Consider the following 18,998-nt stretch of genomic DNA (forward strand, 5'->3'; position numbering starts at 1 on the left):
ATTTAAGTTTGATAAAACTATTGGCGAGGCTGTGGGGAAACAGGGATTCTTTTACCTTGCTGCTGAGTGTATAGATTAGTTAAACCCCTTCGGAAGCAATTTGGTTATATGTTTGTATATGTAAGTAAAATTACCTGCAGGCACAGTGACTCATGCCTATAATCCCAGTGCTTTGGGAGCCTGAGGCAGGGGGAGCATATGAGGCCAGGACCTCGAGACCAGCCTGGGTGTCTCTAGAAAAAACATAAAAAATTAGCCAGGTGGGGGCATGTGCCTGTAGTCCCAACTACTTGGGAGGCTGGGGCAGAAGGATCACTTGAGCCCAGGAATTTGAAGTTACAATGAGCTATGATCATAACACTGCTCTCCAGCCTGGGTGACAGCATGAGACCCAGTCTGTCATAATAATAATAATAATAATAAACCAAAATTACCAGTCCGTGGACTCTTTGACCCAGCAATTCTGTTTTTGAGAACTTATGCTATCTATTTTTTTCTTTTTTTTTCTCTTTGAGACGTAGTCTTACTCTGTTGCCCAGGCTGGAGTGCAGTGGCATGATCTTGGCTTCACTGCAACCTCTGCCTCCTGGATTCAAGCGATTCTCCTGCCTCAGCCTCCCTAGTAGCTGGGATTACAGGCGCCTGCCACCATGCCCCGCTAATTTTTGTATTTTTAGTAGAGACGGTGTTTCACCGTGTTGGTCAGGCTGGTCTTGAACTCCTGACCTCAAGTGATCCACCCACCTCGGACTCCCAAATTGCTGGGGTTACAGGCGTGAGCTACTGTGCCCAGCCTAGACCTTTGTTTTTTTGATAGAATTGGAAACAGTACAGATGTCCATCCATATTGGCTGGTTTAATAAATTTTGGAATGCCCATGCAAATGGAAATAATGAGAACTGTAAAAATAATGCCAGACAGCTGGGCGCGGTGGCCTACACCTGTAATCCCAGCACTTTGGGAGGCCAGGGTGGGCAGATCACCTGAGGTCAGGAGTTCGAGACCAGCCTGACCCACATGGAGAAACCCCATCTCTACTAAAAATACAAAATTATCTGGGCATGGTGGCGCATGCCTGTAAGCCCAGCTACTCAGGAGGCTGAGGCAGGAAAATAACTTGTACCTCGGAGGCGGAGGTTGCAGTGAGCTGAGATCGCTCCATTGCATTCCAGCCTGGGCAACAAGAGCGAAACTCCATCTCAAAATAAATAAATAAAATAAAATAAAATAAAATAAAATAAAATAAAATAAAATAAAATAAAATAAAATAATGGAAGGCACTCTCCAAGTTGAGGGTGGAAAAATTTCTAAGTGACATTATTAAGTGAAAAAGCAAGGTTGATATCAAAGTGTTGTGTTATCTTTTGCATAACAAAATAAAAATATATTTATATTTGATTTGCATAAACAAAATCTGGAAGGATAAACAAGAAACTACTAATGACAATGGTTAAGGGAGGAGTCTGATGTGTACGATGTGGGAACTGGATGGGTAGGTAATGAGATAAGATCAAGACTTGGCAACATCCTTTTGGACTCAAATGCTGAGCTATGTCAACATATTATCTTTTTATAAAATTAATTGAAATAAAAGAAACTTCATTAGCGAACATTTGATTGTTCAGTTCACTAGTCACCCAGTACACAGTTATTGAGCATCTACCATGTAGCAGGCGCTGTTCCAGGAACTGTGCCCAGAAGATAGCCACCAGATTATGCAAGTTGTGATCTACATGCAGCTCAAGAGTTTGTGTCTTTAATCACAGAAACCACCCTTTGAATGCCACAGATTCCATTATGCCCATCCAATAGTTTCCTCCCATCCCATCCAGTCTCTTATCCATGACCTCACCATGGTAACAATATCCCCCATGGCCATTCAGATCTAGTAATAACTTAATGTTTGTCTTTTCTGCGTACGTTTTGTGTGTATATTTTTACATCTTGATTGTCTTTCTTTTTTTGAGCATGTTGTTCCATCTGGTTGGTAGAATATGATATGAAAAGGTCAGGACTTTAATTTTATGGACCATTTAGCTTCATTTGGAATGAGAATAAAGCTCCCATGACCAGAGATTTACCCATCAATCTGAGCCAGAGGCTTAGCAGATGTCGGCATGTCCTTGATCACTGGAGGTCAGAGCAGGAGATCATAGATGGTTTGCTCCCTTCAAACCTATTATCATTACCAGGAATGTCATCAGTGGAACACAACTTTTAGACAGTTTGGCAGAGGTATTATATTCGTAAATATGTGTCTGTGTGGGTGCACTTGTGTGTGCATGTGTAATATTTTGCAATCTCCTTGAGGGCAGCAGAAACAATGATGAAACCTACAAGCATAATCCCAGAAATTGACAAAGCACATTTGCTCACATCTTTCATGTCTGCGCTCATATACCATCTTCTCAGAAAGCCTTTCTCTGACCACCACTAGAAAGTAACTTGCCTGAATTTTTGTCTGTTTTGTCCACTCTTGTGCTCTCTTTCATGCCAGTTCTTACTGTATTTTTTCCTTTTTTGTAATTGCTTACTAGATGGTGAACTCCTTAGAGGGAAGTACTGTACATATTTCCTCCATGTCTCCAGTACCCCACGCAGTGCCTGACGTTGAGAGGGCTCTTAATAAGTGTTTGTGAAAGACTGATAGAGAAATGCCCTATGAAACAAGAAACTGGGTAACATTGTAAATATTTCTTTGGTTTGGGGGAATTGGAGTCTAAAGGGCATGCTTTGTTTTCCGGTTGGGTGGGCTGGTGGACTGCTGGGTGTTTTTGGTAAATGTGAAGATTCCTCCTGCCTACTTAGCCTGCACTCTGCGTGCATGCCATACACAAGGCAGCTGGCTCACCACAGTGGACTGTGACAGATCACAGCTCCCTGCCAGCCAGTTAGACTGTCCCATCAATCTGTCCCAGAAGCTCCCACACCCTCTCATCTGACAGTAATTCAATCCTTTCCTTGGATTTCTCTGATCACCCGCCCTGTGTTCTCCTCTCTCCTGTCCCTTGCTGTCTGAGCTGCTCAGACTTCAGCAGCCATATGGACTAAAGCAAAAGTGAGTTCATCCGCAGAGCATGTGCTTGGGCAGCCAAGTCCTCCAGGTTTGAATAAAATGACCCAACGCATTTGGTATTCACCGGGCAGTCACACAGGGACATGTCCATTCTAGGATGTCCCTCACAAAGGCCAGATACTGCCTCAGCCAGATTTGCCTAAGTTCTTTGACTGGGACTCCTGGTGGGAGGCATGGGAGGTCAAACTCGTTCCACTTTCCCATCCTATTCGCTTCCCCCCCGCCCCCCACCAATTCCTCATTCTACCAACCACTGGTTTTGCCTTGATGAATTCCAACAGGAATTCCCATTCCTGGTTCCATTTGGATTCTTCCCAAATTGAAATCCCTCACCTGGTCTGTAGCTGCAAATTGAAAAGACTCAAATTATGGCTTTTATAGACAACATACTACTTTATTTCTTGGGGGCAAAGAACTGGCACTGGCTAATGAGTTCTGTTCCAATGTACAATGCCCTCTGATTGTGTATTATATATTAGCACTCTGGGCTTGAAAGAGACAATTGTGTCATGTTTGCCCATTAATCGAGAATACTCATCTCAGCTGCACTGTGTTGCATGCCAGCCAAACTTGTCATTCTCATACCCAACAGCTTTTAATTGTTGTGTTGCCCTTTCATGACAACCTTTCTCGGAGTTTGGAGAGCAAAAACAGAGTCCTACCTAAATATCAGCTCCTTCCCACTCTGAGAAAAAAAAAGAATCCATTTAGATGGAAAAGATTTGGGTTTTCTCATTCCCAGAGACTGACAATGCTTCAGCGATTTCCAGTACCCATCAAGTCTAAATGCTAGCTATGGGATTGCTTCTTCTGGTAAAGTTAGGAAATGTATCATACAAGAAAAGGGCTCCCATGACCTCACAGTAAGCTGGAGACTAAAATAGAAGAAATGCCTTAAAAATCATTGTCGAGACCCAATTCAATGCAAGTAACAGAAAAATCTAAAGCAAATTGTCTTAGGCGAAAATTTTTATTCACTCATATAACTGAAAAGACCTGGGATAGTACTGCTTCAGTCTATCTAGATTCAGGGCTTGAAAATATCTTCAAGACTTGGTCCCATCCTTGCCACATGTTTGTTCTTCTGTTGCTGCATAAACCTCTGGTCAGGGGAGCTTTATTCTCCTTCTTACCCATCTTGTGGCAAGATTGTGGCCGGCAGGTCAGCAGCAGGCTCTGAGCTCTAGTGGAAGTCCCAAGATTGAGTCTCATTGGACTAGTTTGGGTCATGGTTCTCATTCTGAACCAATCACATTGCCCACGGGGAATGGAGCCTGAAAATTGGCCAGACCTAAGTCACTCCTGCCCCTAGATGTGGAAGGGGTTAAATCCATCCACCCAAACCACGAAAACTGAAAAGAGAGGTGGTGGTGGTTCTCCAGGAAAATCCATGGGCTGTTACCAGAAAAATGGGGAACAGATGCTGAACAAGCAAGAAAAATAGAGGTACTGTCCCTTCATCTCAGCGTCAGGACTGAAGGTCGAATGTGTTGTAGGTTGGTGATGTAAGTTAATGTCTTCTCCCAGAACCCTGTCCAGAATAAAGGGCACCATCTACTGAGTGCCGGGCCCTGTGCCCAGTGTGGTACATCCTTTCATTTAATCCTTACACCTGCCCTGCCCTATGATGGGCTCCCTTTTCTAAATAAGGGAAGGAGGCATAAGGAGATTAAATGGCGTGCTTGAAGCCACACAACTGCTAAAGACTGAGTCATTATTTAACCCTGGTCTGACTGCAAAGCCCGTGTTTATTCTCCTTTTGTGTATTCCCCAAACTTGCCTATTCACAAGACTCTCTCGGGGGTGTTTGTGAAAAACGCAGGGTCTCAGGCACTCCTCCTGGGAGATTCTGATTCAGAAAGTCTGGTCAGAAGTCTGGGAATCTCTTTTAACAGGTGTGCTCAGTAATCCTTATAATTAGACAAGGTTGAAAATGCATAATATGCTGCCTCCCTCAGGTTAAAAAATATCCTGACACGGCCATTGCACAAACCTATCCCCCTTTCTCTGCTCTTCCTTTCCCCACAAAGGCCTGAGAGGATTGCTGGCATTGCTACAGCTGCCCATCATGTTCACTCCACTCTCTAGAGCAGTGCTCTGCAAAGATGGGGTGCATAAGAGGTCCAACCAGTGTATGGGAGGCAATGTTTCTTTTTTGTCAATTTCTATTTAATTTTTACCCTAAAAGAAAGAAAAATTCAGCTTTTACTTTTACAAAAATTTTAATATCCAAACTAACACTAGTATTCTTTTTTTTTTGAGGTGGAGTCTTGCTTTCTCACTCAGGCTGGAGTGCAGTGGTGCAATCTTGGCTCACTGCAACCTCCGCCTTCTGGGTTCAAGCAATTCTCTTGTCTCAGCCTCCCGAGTAGCTGGGACTACAGGTGCGCACCACCATGCGCGGCTAATTTTTTTAGCCAGGATGGTCTCGATCTCTTGACTTCATGATCCACTCGCCTCGGCCTCCCAAAGTGCTAGGATTACTGGTGTGAGTCACCGCCCCGGCCAACACTAGTGTTCTTACTCAACCATGAGCCCAGGGCTATATATGGTGCCTGAGGTGTCCTAAGAGAATCCCACAATACAGGGGATAATGATGCTCCTACTCATTTGCTAGCTTCCAGGCAATTGATAATTTATCTGTATTGAAATGAAATTACAGATTATTTATCCACTCTCCTGTCCCCTGAAGTTGCCAGTCATAGAGACAAGTATGGTTTCAGAGACACGTTTCACAAAATCATCAGCAAACATACAGTCCTTATATTAAAGCATAGAAAAGGGGAAAACCTACCCAGATCTTTTTACGAAATTAGTGTAACTGATTCTAAAGCTGACAAGAACAAGAAAATAATCTATTAATCACACTTAAGAATGTAGATGCAAAAATCCTAAATAAAATATTAGCAAATTTAGTTAAGCAGCGTATTAAAAATAGTGGTGTAGCAGGACGAGCAGCAGACAAAACCCCTCAGACACGGAGTTAAAGAAGGAAGGGCTTTATTCGGCTGGAAGCACCGGCAATACATCTCAAAAACCGAGCTCCCCGAGTGAGCAATTCCTGTCCCTCTTAAGGGCTCACAACTCAAGGGGGTGCACGTGAGAGGGTCGTGATCGATTGAGCAAGCAGGAGGTACGTGACTGGGGGCTGCAGGCACCGGTAATTAGAATGGAACAGAACGGGACAAGGATTTTCACAGTGTTTTTCCATACAATGTCTGTAATCTGTAGATAGCACAACCGATTAGGTCAGGGGTCGATTTTTAACTACAGGGCCCAGGGTGTGGCACTGGGCTGTCTGCCTGTGGATTTCATTTTTGCCTTTTAGTTTTTACTTCTTCTTTCTTTGGAGGCAGAAATTGGGCATAAGACAATATGAGGGGTGGTCTCCTCCCTTAGTGGGTAGCCAGTACTTTACATAAATAAATAGGATTTATGGGGTATAATCATGAGATAGTATTATTTTTCTCCTGTGATTGCACTTGGGTTTTTTTTGTTTTTTGTTTTCAGATGGAGTCTTGCTCTGTCGCTCAGCCTGGAGTGCAGTGGCGCTGTCTCGGCTTGCTACAACCTCTGCTTCCCAGGTTTAAGCAATTGTCATGCCTCAGCCTCCTGAGTTGCTGGGACTACAGGCCACGACTAATTTTTGTTATTTTTAGTAGAAATGGGGTTTCACCATGTTGGCCAGGCCGGTCTCAAACTCCTGACCTCAGGCAATCTGCCCACCTCAGCCTCCCAAAGTGCTGGAATTACAGGCACAAACCACCATGCCTGCTGTACTTGTAAACTGAATGTGGGCGAGTTCTTTCTTGTCTCTGAATGAAATCTCTGCCAGGTGTCACTGATTTTTCTGGCCACTCCAAATAAAAAGTCCCTTAACCATGAAAACCAGTCTCAGTTCATGGATTAAGATATCTAGGCCAGGCACGGTGGCTCACGCCTGTAATCCCAGCACTTTGGGAGGCTGAGGTGGGTGGATTACTTGAGGTCGGGAGTTTAAGACCAGCCTGGCCAACATGGTGAAACCCCGTCTCTACTGAAAATACAAAAATTAGCTGGGCGTGGTGGTACACACCTGTAATCCCAGCTACTTGGGAGGCTGAGGGAGGAGAATCGATTGAACCTGGGAGGCGGAGGTTGCAGTGAGCTGAGATGGCGCCATTGCACTCTAACCTGGGCAACAGAGCAAGATTCCATCTCAAAAAAAAAAAAAAAGATATATGTCCAGGTAGTAGTCAAAACTTCCAACACCACAAAGCATAAGTTATCTTGGCCCCCACCTGAGCCTGCAGTGGGTGGAGAGCCCGCAGTGGGAATGGAGGGTGTGGTACGTGTCTCATCCGTCTTCCTCAGTGGTGTTTTCTCCTCCTACCCATGCACTCTTTAGGTGGCCTCTGACTCCTGTAGGTTGAAACAGGGTCACGCCAGTAATCCCAGCACTTTGGGAGGCCGAGGCCGGTGGATCACGAGGTTGGGAGATTGAGACCATCCTGGCTAACACGGTGAAACCCTGTCTCTACTAAAAATACAAAAAATTAGCCGGGCGTGGTGGCACGTGCCTGTAGTCCCAGCTACTTGGGAGGCTGAGGCAGGAGAATCGCTTTAACCAGGAGGCAGAGGTTTCAGGGGGCTGAAATCACACCACTGCACTCCAGCTTGGGCGACAGAGGGAGATTCTGTCTAAAAAAAAAGAAAAAAAGAAAGAAAGAAAAGAAACGGAAGGAGGGAAGGGAAAGGGGGCAACAGGGAAGGTCCTACTTGCACAGCACTGACATGAGCTGGCATTAGAACTCCCTGAGGTGGATGGAAGTTTAAAGTTAACTTTTTGTAGCATGGAGCACTTTGTGAACTTTTTTCGAGATCGTGTTCCTCCACCCACCACCTGGCCCATCCCTTTTTGGGAATCTGTCATCTGTCATTTCATTCTTGCAGGAGAATGCATTCTTTTAAAGTCTTCCCTTAGCAGCTCAGTGTTTAGCTCTGGTTCTAGTTCCAGTGTGTATATATATATATATATATATATATATATATATATATATATATTTTTTTTTTTTTTTTTTTTTTTTTTTTGAGATAGGGTCTGGCTCTGTTGCCCAAGCTGAAGTACAATGGCATATTCTTGGTTTACTGCAACCTCCACCTCCTAGGCTTAAACCATCCTCCTATCTCAGCCTCCCTAGTAGGGATTTCAGGCACATGCCACCATACCTGACTAATTGTTGTATTTTGGGTAGAGACGAGGTTTCTCCATATTGCCCAGGCTGATCTCAAACTCCTGGCCTCAAGCGATCCTCCTGCCTCAGCATAGCTCTAGTTTTCTAGAAGCTGGTCCTCTTAGCTGAATCGAGGAAACTTTACAATGGCAAGCACTCTCTTATGGCTCACAACTGGCCCATGGAAGATATCTTCATACTTTGCTCAGATAAACTCTGGGAATGTGGAATTTCCCCAGTGCCTCTCTTTGCTCTGCCCTCAGAGCGACCACCTGCCAGTCCCCCATCCTTTAGAGTTCTCAGATGTTAGATACTGTTTTCTCTGTCCTTCATGCTCTGGGAGACTCTGAGGAAGAGCAAGAGGCCGAGAAGACTAAATTTCATTTTTAAAAAGAAGATGGTGGGACTTGTTCTATGACGTCATAAGACTTTTTTAAACTATAGAAATAAGAACATAGTGGGATGGTGCAAGAATTGGAAAATAAGTTAGTGGAATAGGATAGGAGCCCAGAACATCCTCACACATATCTGGACTCACTATATAATAAAGATAGAATTAAAAATTGGCCAGGCATGGTGGCTCATGCTTGTAATCCCAGCACTTTGGAAGGCTGAGGCTGGTGGAACACGAGGTCAGGAGTTTAAGACCAGCCTGGCCAAGATGGTAAAACTGCATCTCTACTAAAAATACAAAATAATTTGCCAGGCATGGTGATGGGCACCTGTAATCCCAGCTACTCGGGAGGCTGAGGCAGGAGAATCGCTTGAACCCAGGAGGTGGGAGGTTGCAGTGAGCTGAGATGGCACCATTGCACTCTAGCCTGGGTGAAGGACTGAGACTCCATCTCAAAAAATAAAAGAAATAAAAAGAAAAAGGGAGGGCAGTAAAATCTGGGAGATGTCTGCACAGGAAGTCTCAATTATGTTTGCAATGCTTAATTAAAAAAACAAAAATCCTGAGGTAGATCTCTAAATACCATTTCCCTCGGTGAAATGGCTGGTTCCAGGTTTGGGGCAAGATATGCACATGATGAGCATTGGAGAATGTGTTTCACCAGGAAGTGAAGAAGCACTCCAAGACTACTTGGGATAGTGTCAAAACAGCAGAGGAACCACTTTGAACGGGTTCCCACTGGCTGAAGTGGGGCAATGTGTGCATCAAAAAGGATAGTAGTAATACAATGGATTAAAACCTATCAAATACATAAAAATTATGAGTTCACAATGATGCCTAAAAATGATAATAAACTCAAGCAACCCGATGGGTTGTCTTTGGAGGTTAGGGTAATAGTTTATTATTCTGAAAAATGAATACATAATGAGAAAGCATTTATTTTACCTTTCCTATGCCAACTATATTTTAGGATAACTAAGTAGTTGATAAAAGTAGTTCCTGCCTATGTATAATTCCAACTTATCAATGCAGGAGAAATTATAGATTTTTTAAAAATTACCTCCAATGAAATAATTGATCTAGGGCTGGATGCAGTAGCTCATGCCTGTAATCCTAGCACTTTGGGAGGCCGAGAAGGGAGGATCGCTTGAGGTCAGGAGTTTAAGACCAGCCTGAGCAACATGGCAAAACCTCGTCTCTATGCAAAATATGAACATTAGTGGGGTATGGTTGCACATGCCTGAAGTCCTTAGTAGGGAGGCTGAGATGGGAGGATGGTTTGAGCCTGAGAGGTGGAGGTTGCAGTGGACCAAGATTTTGCCATTGCACTTCAGCCTGGGCAACAGAGTCAGACCTATCTCAAAAAAAGAGAAAGACTTGATCTAGGCAACAAGGCAACATTCATTAATGAGGCTAAAACTATTGGCTGGAGTATTGGTGGGGAACATTATAATGGAAGGGCCAGGCTGACTTCACCTACACCCTATGATCAATCTAGGATCAATTTTAGCCTCCCTACGAGTACAGCAGCTCAAACACTATGTGCCTCATGGTGTAATGCAACAGGAAGCATCATTTATACTTTCTTGCCTAAACAATTGAACCTGATTGTACCATCTTTAGAATTTGCTACTACTTTGCAGGAAATATTAGGGACAGAAGAATGACTTAAATGACAAGAATACAGTTAGCTAAATCAAAAAGGTGGGACATTCCACTGGAAAGATGACCCAGTTTTTCTCCAGTAATTATGCATTATTCTCCAACCAAGATGGCATTTGAAAAAAAGGGACGGTGGATTTTTGGGATCAAATAGACTGAGAAGAGATAACGAATGCAACATGACACCCTTTTTTGCATCCCAGTTTGAAAAAATCAACAATAAAAAGACAATTTGAGAAAATCAAGGAAATCTGTGTATGGATTGGTATTAGAAAACATTAAGGAATTATTATTTTTGTTAAGTATGATTAAAGTATAGTGATTACGTTTAAAAAATGTCCTTATCATCTATATAAGGACACATTAGAGTGTAATGAAGAGCCTAGGAAATTTTGCCTCCAAACATAGCACTCTTGCATGCTGATTATTTTAAATTAGAGGTCCTTGAAAGTAAGCAGATACTGAAAGATGTTATGCTCTGATATTCTCTTATCTACTTTAAGATTGAACCCTTGGCCAGGTGCAGTGGCTCATGCCTGAAATCCCAGCCCTTTGGGAGGCTGAGGTGGGAGGATCACTTGAGGTCAGGTGTTTGACACTAACCTGGGCAACATAGTGAGACCGCATTTCTACATATATTAAAAAAGAAAAAAGAAAAAGGACTGGACCATCCAAAGAAAACACAATTGCCTTCCATCCCCTCACTGAAATCTCATTATCTGTGGCAGAAAAGAAGACTGAGGAATGCAACCACACCTGGTTGACTTTTTCACAAGATAATGTCTGCCTCTGTGGCTCATTTGAATTCCAAAAAGAATCATTTACAAGTTAATCTCTGTCTCTGGGGTCCATTCGTTCTCCCTAACCATTGTTTACTACCCCTCAGATGCACGGCCTGCATTCTGCATCTCCCTCCACCTATGAAGAAGGGTGCAGAAGCGTCTGTACCTCACTGGGTTATTGTGTAACCATTCTCCTGCAATCCCCCAGTGTTTATGCATGTTAATAAAATTGTATGCCTTACAGAAGCAAAGTAAAATAACAAAAAAAAAATTGTATGCCTTTTTTCCTCTGTTAATCTGTGTATTTATTTATTTTTAGATGGAGTCTCGCTCTGTCACCCAGGTTGGAGTGCAATAGCGCGATCTCTGCTCTCATTGTAACCTCTGCCTCCCGGGATCAAGCAATTCTCCCACCTCAGCCTCCCGAGTAGCTGGGATTACAGGCATCCGCCACCAAGCCCGGGTAATTTTTTGTTTTTTGTAGAGGTGGGGTTTTGCCATATCAGTCAGGCTGGTCTTGAACTCCCGACCTCAGGTGATCCACTTGCCTTGGCTTCCCAAAGTGCTGGTATTACAGGCAGGAGCCACTGCACCTGGCCAATCTGTGTATTATCAATTCATTTCAACAGACTTAAACTTGAACCATCACGGGAAAGTTTGAACTTCACTGCAGTAACCTAGTGTCATACTAGACCCCTATTGACTCCAACAGAGATGGCACCATGTTCAAGAGACCAAAGAAAAGACCTAGCGACAGTGAATGAGACACACGGTTTATTTGGGGGAACTTACATACAGGGATGGCTTAGTTGCAGTGGGCGGGACAGGAGAACGGCTACTATTGGTAAAAAAGCATGCAGTTTATATAGCATTTTCACATAGCATCCTCCACCTAGCAACCTTCACCTACCAACCTCCATTTAATCCCCCAAAAGGGACTTGATCCCCTGTATTACCTGTGTTCCAAGTGATGGGCCAAAGGTTCAGATGTCCTTTGTAGATTAGGAGTGGATCTCTTGGTTGGCTGCTCCTGGATTCCTTAGCTTGGCACTCTGAACACACATTCTTCTTAGACCACAGAGTCATTCACAAAGTCATGCTTCAGTGAAGTTAATGCTGTCAGGGGTATCTGCAACATGCATGGCGAAATGCCTTTCAAATGGTCTTTTACCCCAACCCTTCAGGGATCCTTAAAGAATGAGAAGTGAAAATGAAAATATAAGCTCCCCAACTGACTGAATGGATCCCCTCTTGGCCAAGGGGACCCCAGAGAGACCTTGGAAGCTAGGTTCCTGACCATGATAGGATGGAAGCTCAGAAATGCCTCATTGTATCCCATCCCTCGCTAACCACCATTAGGCTTTCTTCCCTAAGGGCTAAACAGAAACCGGCCCTTTCAGAACACTGCTGATTTCCACCAACCACTAACTTCTGACTCTCCCTTTTGCAGTTTCAATACAACAACTGCCCGACCTTCCTTACTGTCAGAGACCAGCAACCACAGAGTGGTTCCGGCCGGTCTATGGAGGATGTACAGTGAGGGTCTTCGTGTCCTCTGCTTCACCTTTTGATCAGAAGGCTGAATACTCCATCAGTGGATCATGGTAATGCCACCATTTTTTGAACATGGGTCCTGTGGAGAGGCATGAAGCTCAATTGTGCATGTGCATGTTTCTCCTTTCATGAATATTCCTATAGCTTATTGAATATGTATATGTGGCCACCCCGTTCAGTATAAATCCGTATTTTGTATTTCTGACCCTTGAAGTTCCTGTTTCTTTTTTGAGACGGAGTCTTGCTCTGTCTCCCAGGCTGCAGTGCAGCGGCACCGTCTCGGCTCACTGCAACCTCTGTCTCCCAGGTTCCAGCGATTCTTCCACTTCAGCCTCCCAAGTAGCAGGGATTACAGGTGCCCACCACCACGCCCAGCCAATTTTTTGTATTTTTAGTAGAAACTGGGTTTCATCATGTTGGCCAGGCTGATCTCAAACTCTTGACCTCAAGTGATTCGCCCACCTTGGCCTCCCAAAGTGCTGGGATTACAGGTGTGAGCCACCATGCCCAGCACAGTGCCTGTTTCTGGCTTCTGGATGGAGGCTGTGCTTCCCGGCCTGTTTGAATGGTCACCCTGCAGACCACAACCTTTTATGAGAAATGAAGCTCTCCTTCCCCAAGTTTATGAACCTTACCATTCTTCAGTTTTCATGAACTACATAAACTGGCCAGATGCTTCACTCAAGGATCTATAATATGAGCATCTCAGTTGGTCCTACTGGGCGCCACAGCCTAAGAATGTAATACAAACTAGGAGGAGCAGATTCCCTACTTTCAGTGAGGTGGGCACTGGAGCAGCGCACTGGGGCAGCACACTGGGGCAGCGCACTGGGGCGGAGCACTGGGGCAGCGCACTGGGGCAGCACACTGGGGCGGAGCACTGGGGCGGAGCACTGGGGCAGCACACTGGGGCGGAGCACTGGGGCGGAGCACTGGGGCAGCACACTGGGGCAGCACACTGGGGCGGAGCACTGGGGCAGCGCACTGGGGCAGCACACTGGGGCGGAGCACTGGGGCGGAGCACTGGGGCAGCGCACTGGGGCGGAGCACTGGGGCAGCGCACTGGAAAACCCCAGTGTTTGTAGGGCTTAGAGGAGGGCACCAATGGGTGCAGCCGTGCGAAGGGCAGTGTCCTGGGGACCCTTGGAGACAGGCTCCAGCAACCTTCCAGAGCGCCCGTGGGGTGGCCAGGGGCTCCTGGAACCAGAAAGGCAGGGTATGAGGAAGGCTTCTACTGATGGGGGCTGAGCCCTGGGGCTCTTCTGTTAGGGTCACCACCCCAGGCTGATGGGGCTTGAGGACATCTGGCCTACACTCACAGAGTGTAGATTAGGCATTTTACATATAAGCACAACAATCCAAACCCTGCATCACCCCTATTTTACAGTTAGGGAAATAAAGGCAGAAAACCATTTAGCTTTTGACCTCTTCCAAAAGATGGGCGAGAACTATCTCCTGCCTCCAGGCTGCTCTCTCACCCCCACCATCCAGTAAATCTTTCTTTCTACACACCTTTGTCTAACATGCTGAAAAACTGTCAAAGGACTTGCAGGGTTCGGTCCAAGAGGTGTTAATAGCTACTATCTTCTTTCTGAAGCGTTTATCAGGAACTGCTGTTCTCACAAATCAAACTGTGAGAACATTTGCCAGGAATTTCCCTGGAGCCCAGGCTTCACTCTTCCTGCAGCATCAGAACGGGCATGTTTAGTGGTGGCATTTGCATTGCTTGAGGCCTGTGGCCACTACCAAGCCTGAGTCCATTCTGTCCTTAGAAGCTCCGCTGTTTCCATTTGATGCCCATGTCTCCGATGGTGCCCAGAAGAGGAGGGGGTGGCAACGTTTCTGTGGCACTTTGCCAGCGGCAAGAAGGCTAGGCTTGCCCTGAGAATTTCCGTTTGTAGGCTCTGAATCAAGTCCAGGGAGCTACTTGCCATGGAAATTCTGGTGGTGGTTTGGCCAGAGGAGACAGGTATACTTGCAGGCAGCTACTGTCCTGGCCCTGCCAGCTGAACTGACGAAGCACCTGTGATGGATTCGTTTCTCACATTCCCACGATTTGGCAATTTCTTTTGATAAAAGTTTCCTCCTCGCCACGTCCATGGACTCAAATCTGGGAATTATGTTTGATGTTGAAAGACTTTTGCATTTTGGACTTGTCTAGACCACGTCTGCCTTGTTTAGAGAGTGGGGCATCTTCTGGTTTGGTGCAGTGGCTCACGCGCCAAACTCCCAGCACTGTGGGAGGCCGAGGTGGGCGGATCACCCGAGGTCAGGAGTTTGAGACCAGCCTGGCCAACATGATGAAACCCTGTCTCTACTAAAAATATGAAAATTAGCCAGGCTGGTGGTGGGCGCCTGTAATCCCAGCTACTTGGGAGGCTGAGGCAGGAGAATTGCTTGAACCCGGGAAGCAAAGGTTGCAGTGAACCGGGATCCAGCCACTCATGGCACTCCAGCCTGGGCGACAGAGTGAGACTCCACCTCAACAGCAACAGCAACAGCAACAGCAGCAACAACAACAACAACAACAAACAACAACAGAGTACGGCATCTTCCTATTATAAGTATACGTTCATCTCTACTCTCTATAAAGATAAGAAATTAAGAAGGGGTTAATAAGAGGATAAAACAAAGTAGGGTATTTTTCCTGGTCTTCTTGAAGGTAATCCCATGATATGTGTACCAGATACTGAAACCAACCAAACCAGATATCAGTATCTTGCAGAATGGTATAGAATAAAGAGCTCTACATTAGGAGATGAGTACTGTGGCCTTTTCAAGGTGTTTGTCCACATTGGCCTTGGTTGGTTCCTCTATAAAATAAGACTAAATAATGACTAACCAAAGTAAAGGCAAGAGGTTCAACCTGATCGACATCTGGAGTGACTTTCCTTTTCTTTAAATCTGGGCAATACTGACACTCTAACCATCCACTCACTCATTCACTATTGCTTCATGTACTCATTGATTTGTACATTTGTTCACTCAACAAGTTTTCATTGAGGGCATATTGCATTTTCTGTGAAAAGAGCCAAACTCTGTAAAATATTTGAAGAGATTTATTCTGAGCCAACTATGAGTGACCGGGCCCTGAGACACAGTTTCAAGAGGTCCTGAGAACATGTGCCCAAGGTGGTTGGGCACAGCTTGGTTTTATACATTTTAGGGAGACATGAGACATCAATCAATATATGTGAGGTATATATTGGTTTGGTCTGGAAAAGCAGGACAACTTGAAGTAGAGTGGGGCTTACAGATCATACGTGGATTCAAAGATTTTCTGATTGGCACAAAAAATACAAAAATTAGCTGGCCATGGTGTCACACACCTGTAGTCTCCGCTGTTCAGGAGGCTGATGTGGGAGGATTCCTTGAGCATGGGAGGTCAAGGTTGCAGTGAGCCAAGATGGCGCTGCTGCACTCCAGCTTGAGAAATAGAGTGAGACCCTGCCTCAAAAAAAAAAGAAAGAAAGAAAGAAAGAAAGAAAACATTCAGTTCCAGTAATCTGGGAAAGCATTAGGAAAGAGGTGACCAAGAAAATAAAATATGGTCTATCTATAGATGCTCACAGGTAGGGAACCAGAAAGCAACAGGAGGTAGGTGGTTTGGAACTAAAGGTCTCTGTAGCAGTGAATTTTGTCAGCATAAGCTGCCAGCCAGTTGTCTTGGTAGGGGCTGCCAAACTCAGTTTAGCAAGTTCCCACACAACCCACCTTGTTGGCCTCTGCAGTCTGCTTTTCTACTTGGGTAGAAACCATCAGTTTCTGGGGAAGGACTGTTGGCAGATGAGCTCGATGAGTCAGGGAATGAAGTTAGACCTAGGTGGTCTCCCAAGGGCAGGATTTTGACAAGACTGAAGTTTGACAATGAAGCTGATGCAAAGGCAGACAGGTGGTGCCCCCTGTGCCCTTTGTGTTGCCTTCCTGTGCTTCTAACTTGGTGTGACTTGTTCAAAATCCCTCCTACTACTTCACCAAGACCAGCTTTCCACACTCTGGAATAGATTTCTCTCTGTGGTCTGTTAGGCCACTGTGCGGTTTCCCCTATGGGATTCCTTTTTGTGGTTGGAGGTCAAACCCTTTCTTGCCTGCTGCTTCCAGGAATGTGTGGTGTACGTCTCAGTGTGCTACACAGGAGGGTTTTATTTCACCTCCCTTGAATGGAATGGCAGTTATCCAGCAGGTCTGGGTGCGTGTATAAATAGAGGGATGCGTAAGCCTGCATTTAATATCTAGAACATAAACCAGCCACCACTGCGTGCTACACAGTCATGTTTTGATTAAAGGCTGCTGACAGCACCAGAGACCATGCTGTGGGGCCCAGCAAACCACCTAATCCCACTGCTTGATCCCAGGCATAGATGGAGCAGATTTCATTGCCAGGGACAATTTCTTTCCAGCCACCAGCAGCTCTGAGTTTCTGCTGCTTTTCCTGCTTCAGCTGCTCATTGCTGATGACTCTGGGTCAGACAGGCCAGACTGAACATGGAAGACTGAAGTGGACAGCTAATCCCCAAGTTGTAGTCTTTTTTTTTTTTTTTTTTAAAGCCAGAAGATTTAGATTCATTCCCCTGTGAATACTTTTGACTACAGAGCTGATGTCAGAAGAGCTGGTTGATTTTTTTTTTCTTTTTTGTGTTTTTGGCCATGAACCAAGAAGGGCCATTAAAAGTTCAGCATTTCAGCCAGGCTCGGTGGCTCATGCCTGTACTCCCAGCATTTTGGGAGGCCAAGGCAGGCGGATTGCTTGAGCCCAGGACTTTGAGACCAGCCTGTACAACATGGTAAAACTCCACCTCTACAAAAAGTACAAAAATTAGCTGGGCGTGGTGTCATGCACCTGCAGTCCCAGCTATGCTGGAGGCTGAGGCCTTAGGATCACTTGAGCCTGGTTAGTTGAAGCTGCAGTGAGCTATGATCAGACCACTGCACTCCAGCCAGGGCAACAGAGCAAGACCCGATTAAAAACAGACAAACAAACAAACAAAAAACAATCAGTTGTTCAGCATTTCTGTATCTTTGCCCAGCTTCCTACAACGTGCCATGTGAGAGCGTCACTTCCTAGTCTATACAAGATAAAGTATGAATTCCTGCTTCTGCTATTCAGATTTGTCACACTGTAGTCCCAAACTACCTTTCTTTTTCTTTTTTTTTTGAGACAGGGTCTTGCTCTGTTGCTCAGGCTAGAGTGCAATGGTGCAATCATGGCTTAAGGCAGCCTCCACCTCCCCAGGCTCAGGTGATCCTCCCACCTCAGCCTTTCAAGTAGCTGGCACTACAGGTGCACGCCATCATACCCAGCTACTTTTGTATTTTTTTGTAGAGATGGGGTTTCACCATGTTGCCCAGGGTATTCTCAAACTCTTAGGCTCAAGGCATCCACCCACCTTGACCTCCCAAAGTGTTGGGGTGACAGACAAGAGCCACCACGCCCAGCCTCCAGACTGTCTTTTTGATCTTATAACCACTATACCCCTACTTCAACTTCTATGTAAGTGGATTGGCCTACTTTCCGTTCTCCAATGCCCCTTGTACCGTTTGTCATTATTGTAATGGTCTCTTCCCCTAGACTCGCTCCCATTCTCTCTGCCTAGTGAAAGCCTTTCTGTCTATTAGGGCTGAGTTTGATTCTAGGGCCTCCATAACGATCCTCATCCACAGGTGTCTTTCTATAGCACGCATTATTTCTACTACTCAGTCAACAAGTAATTGTATCATAATCCATACTTTATTGTTGTGTATACTGACTACAATTGAAAGATTTTAGATCGGAATTCTAGATTCTAGTCTCCTCTAGATTGGAAACCCCATGAAATCAGGGGTCATGCATGTGCTATGTGCTTGGTAACTCCTACAGTGTCAAGTGTTATGTTCTATACATGAGAGGGGTTGGAAAGTGCTTGCTGATTGAACTAATCATAATCCACTCTTGAAAAAGCAGAGTTGGCAGTATTTATTAGTGAAACAAGTGCCCTTTCAAGGACATTCTCTGACTAAGCACTGGAAAACTGACTGTGAAGTAGTAATTAAACTTCTCAGGTCTAGAAGGGAATCCAGAGAATATTAATCTCCTGACATCCCCTGGAGCCATCCAAAATGTCAGTTTAACTGATCTTACAGGTTGGGTTACTTCCAAAACTTTAGGTTTCTTGGGATTCTATGCTACGGACTTAGAAAACCTGATTTTTACAATTATCATCCCTCAATAAGTAGTTGATAATTTGTATTAAGGAAGGAACAACTATGTCCAACTTTCTGCTAGATATTGTGGAGAATGCCTGGGATTTTTAAATTTTCTTTTAAACAGAGTCTTACTC

General features: G+C 45.0%; 1 long non-coding RNA gene across 1 annotated transcript in view; it reads left to right on the forward strand.

Moving 5' to 3' along the window:
• The first annotated feature begins 2,598 nt into the window (after nucleotides 1–2,598).
• Nucleotides 2,599–18,998, forward strand: part of LOC112607095 — a 31,643-nt gene continuing 15,243 nt past the window's right edge. The window contains exon 1 of the long non-coding RNA XR_003115736.1: nucleotides 2,599–2,686. This is a non-coding gene — a long non-coding RNA (uncharacterized LOC112607095). The remainder of the gene's footprint in view (nucleotides 2,687–18,998) is intronic.

This window comes from Theropithecus gelada, chromosome 14 (assembly GCF_003255815.1).
Source record: "Theropithecus gelada isolate Dixy chromosome 14, Tgel_1.0, whole genome shotgun sequence".
Classification (NCBI taxonomy): domain Eukaryota; kingdom Metazoa; phylum Chordata; class Mammalia; order Primates; family Cercopithecidae; genus Theropithecus; species Theropithecus gelada.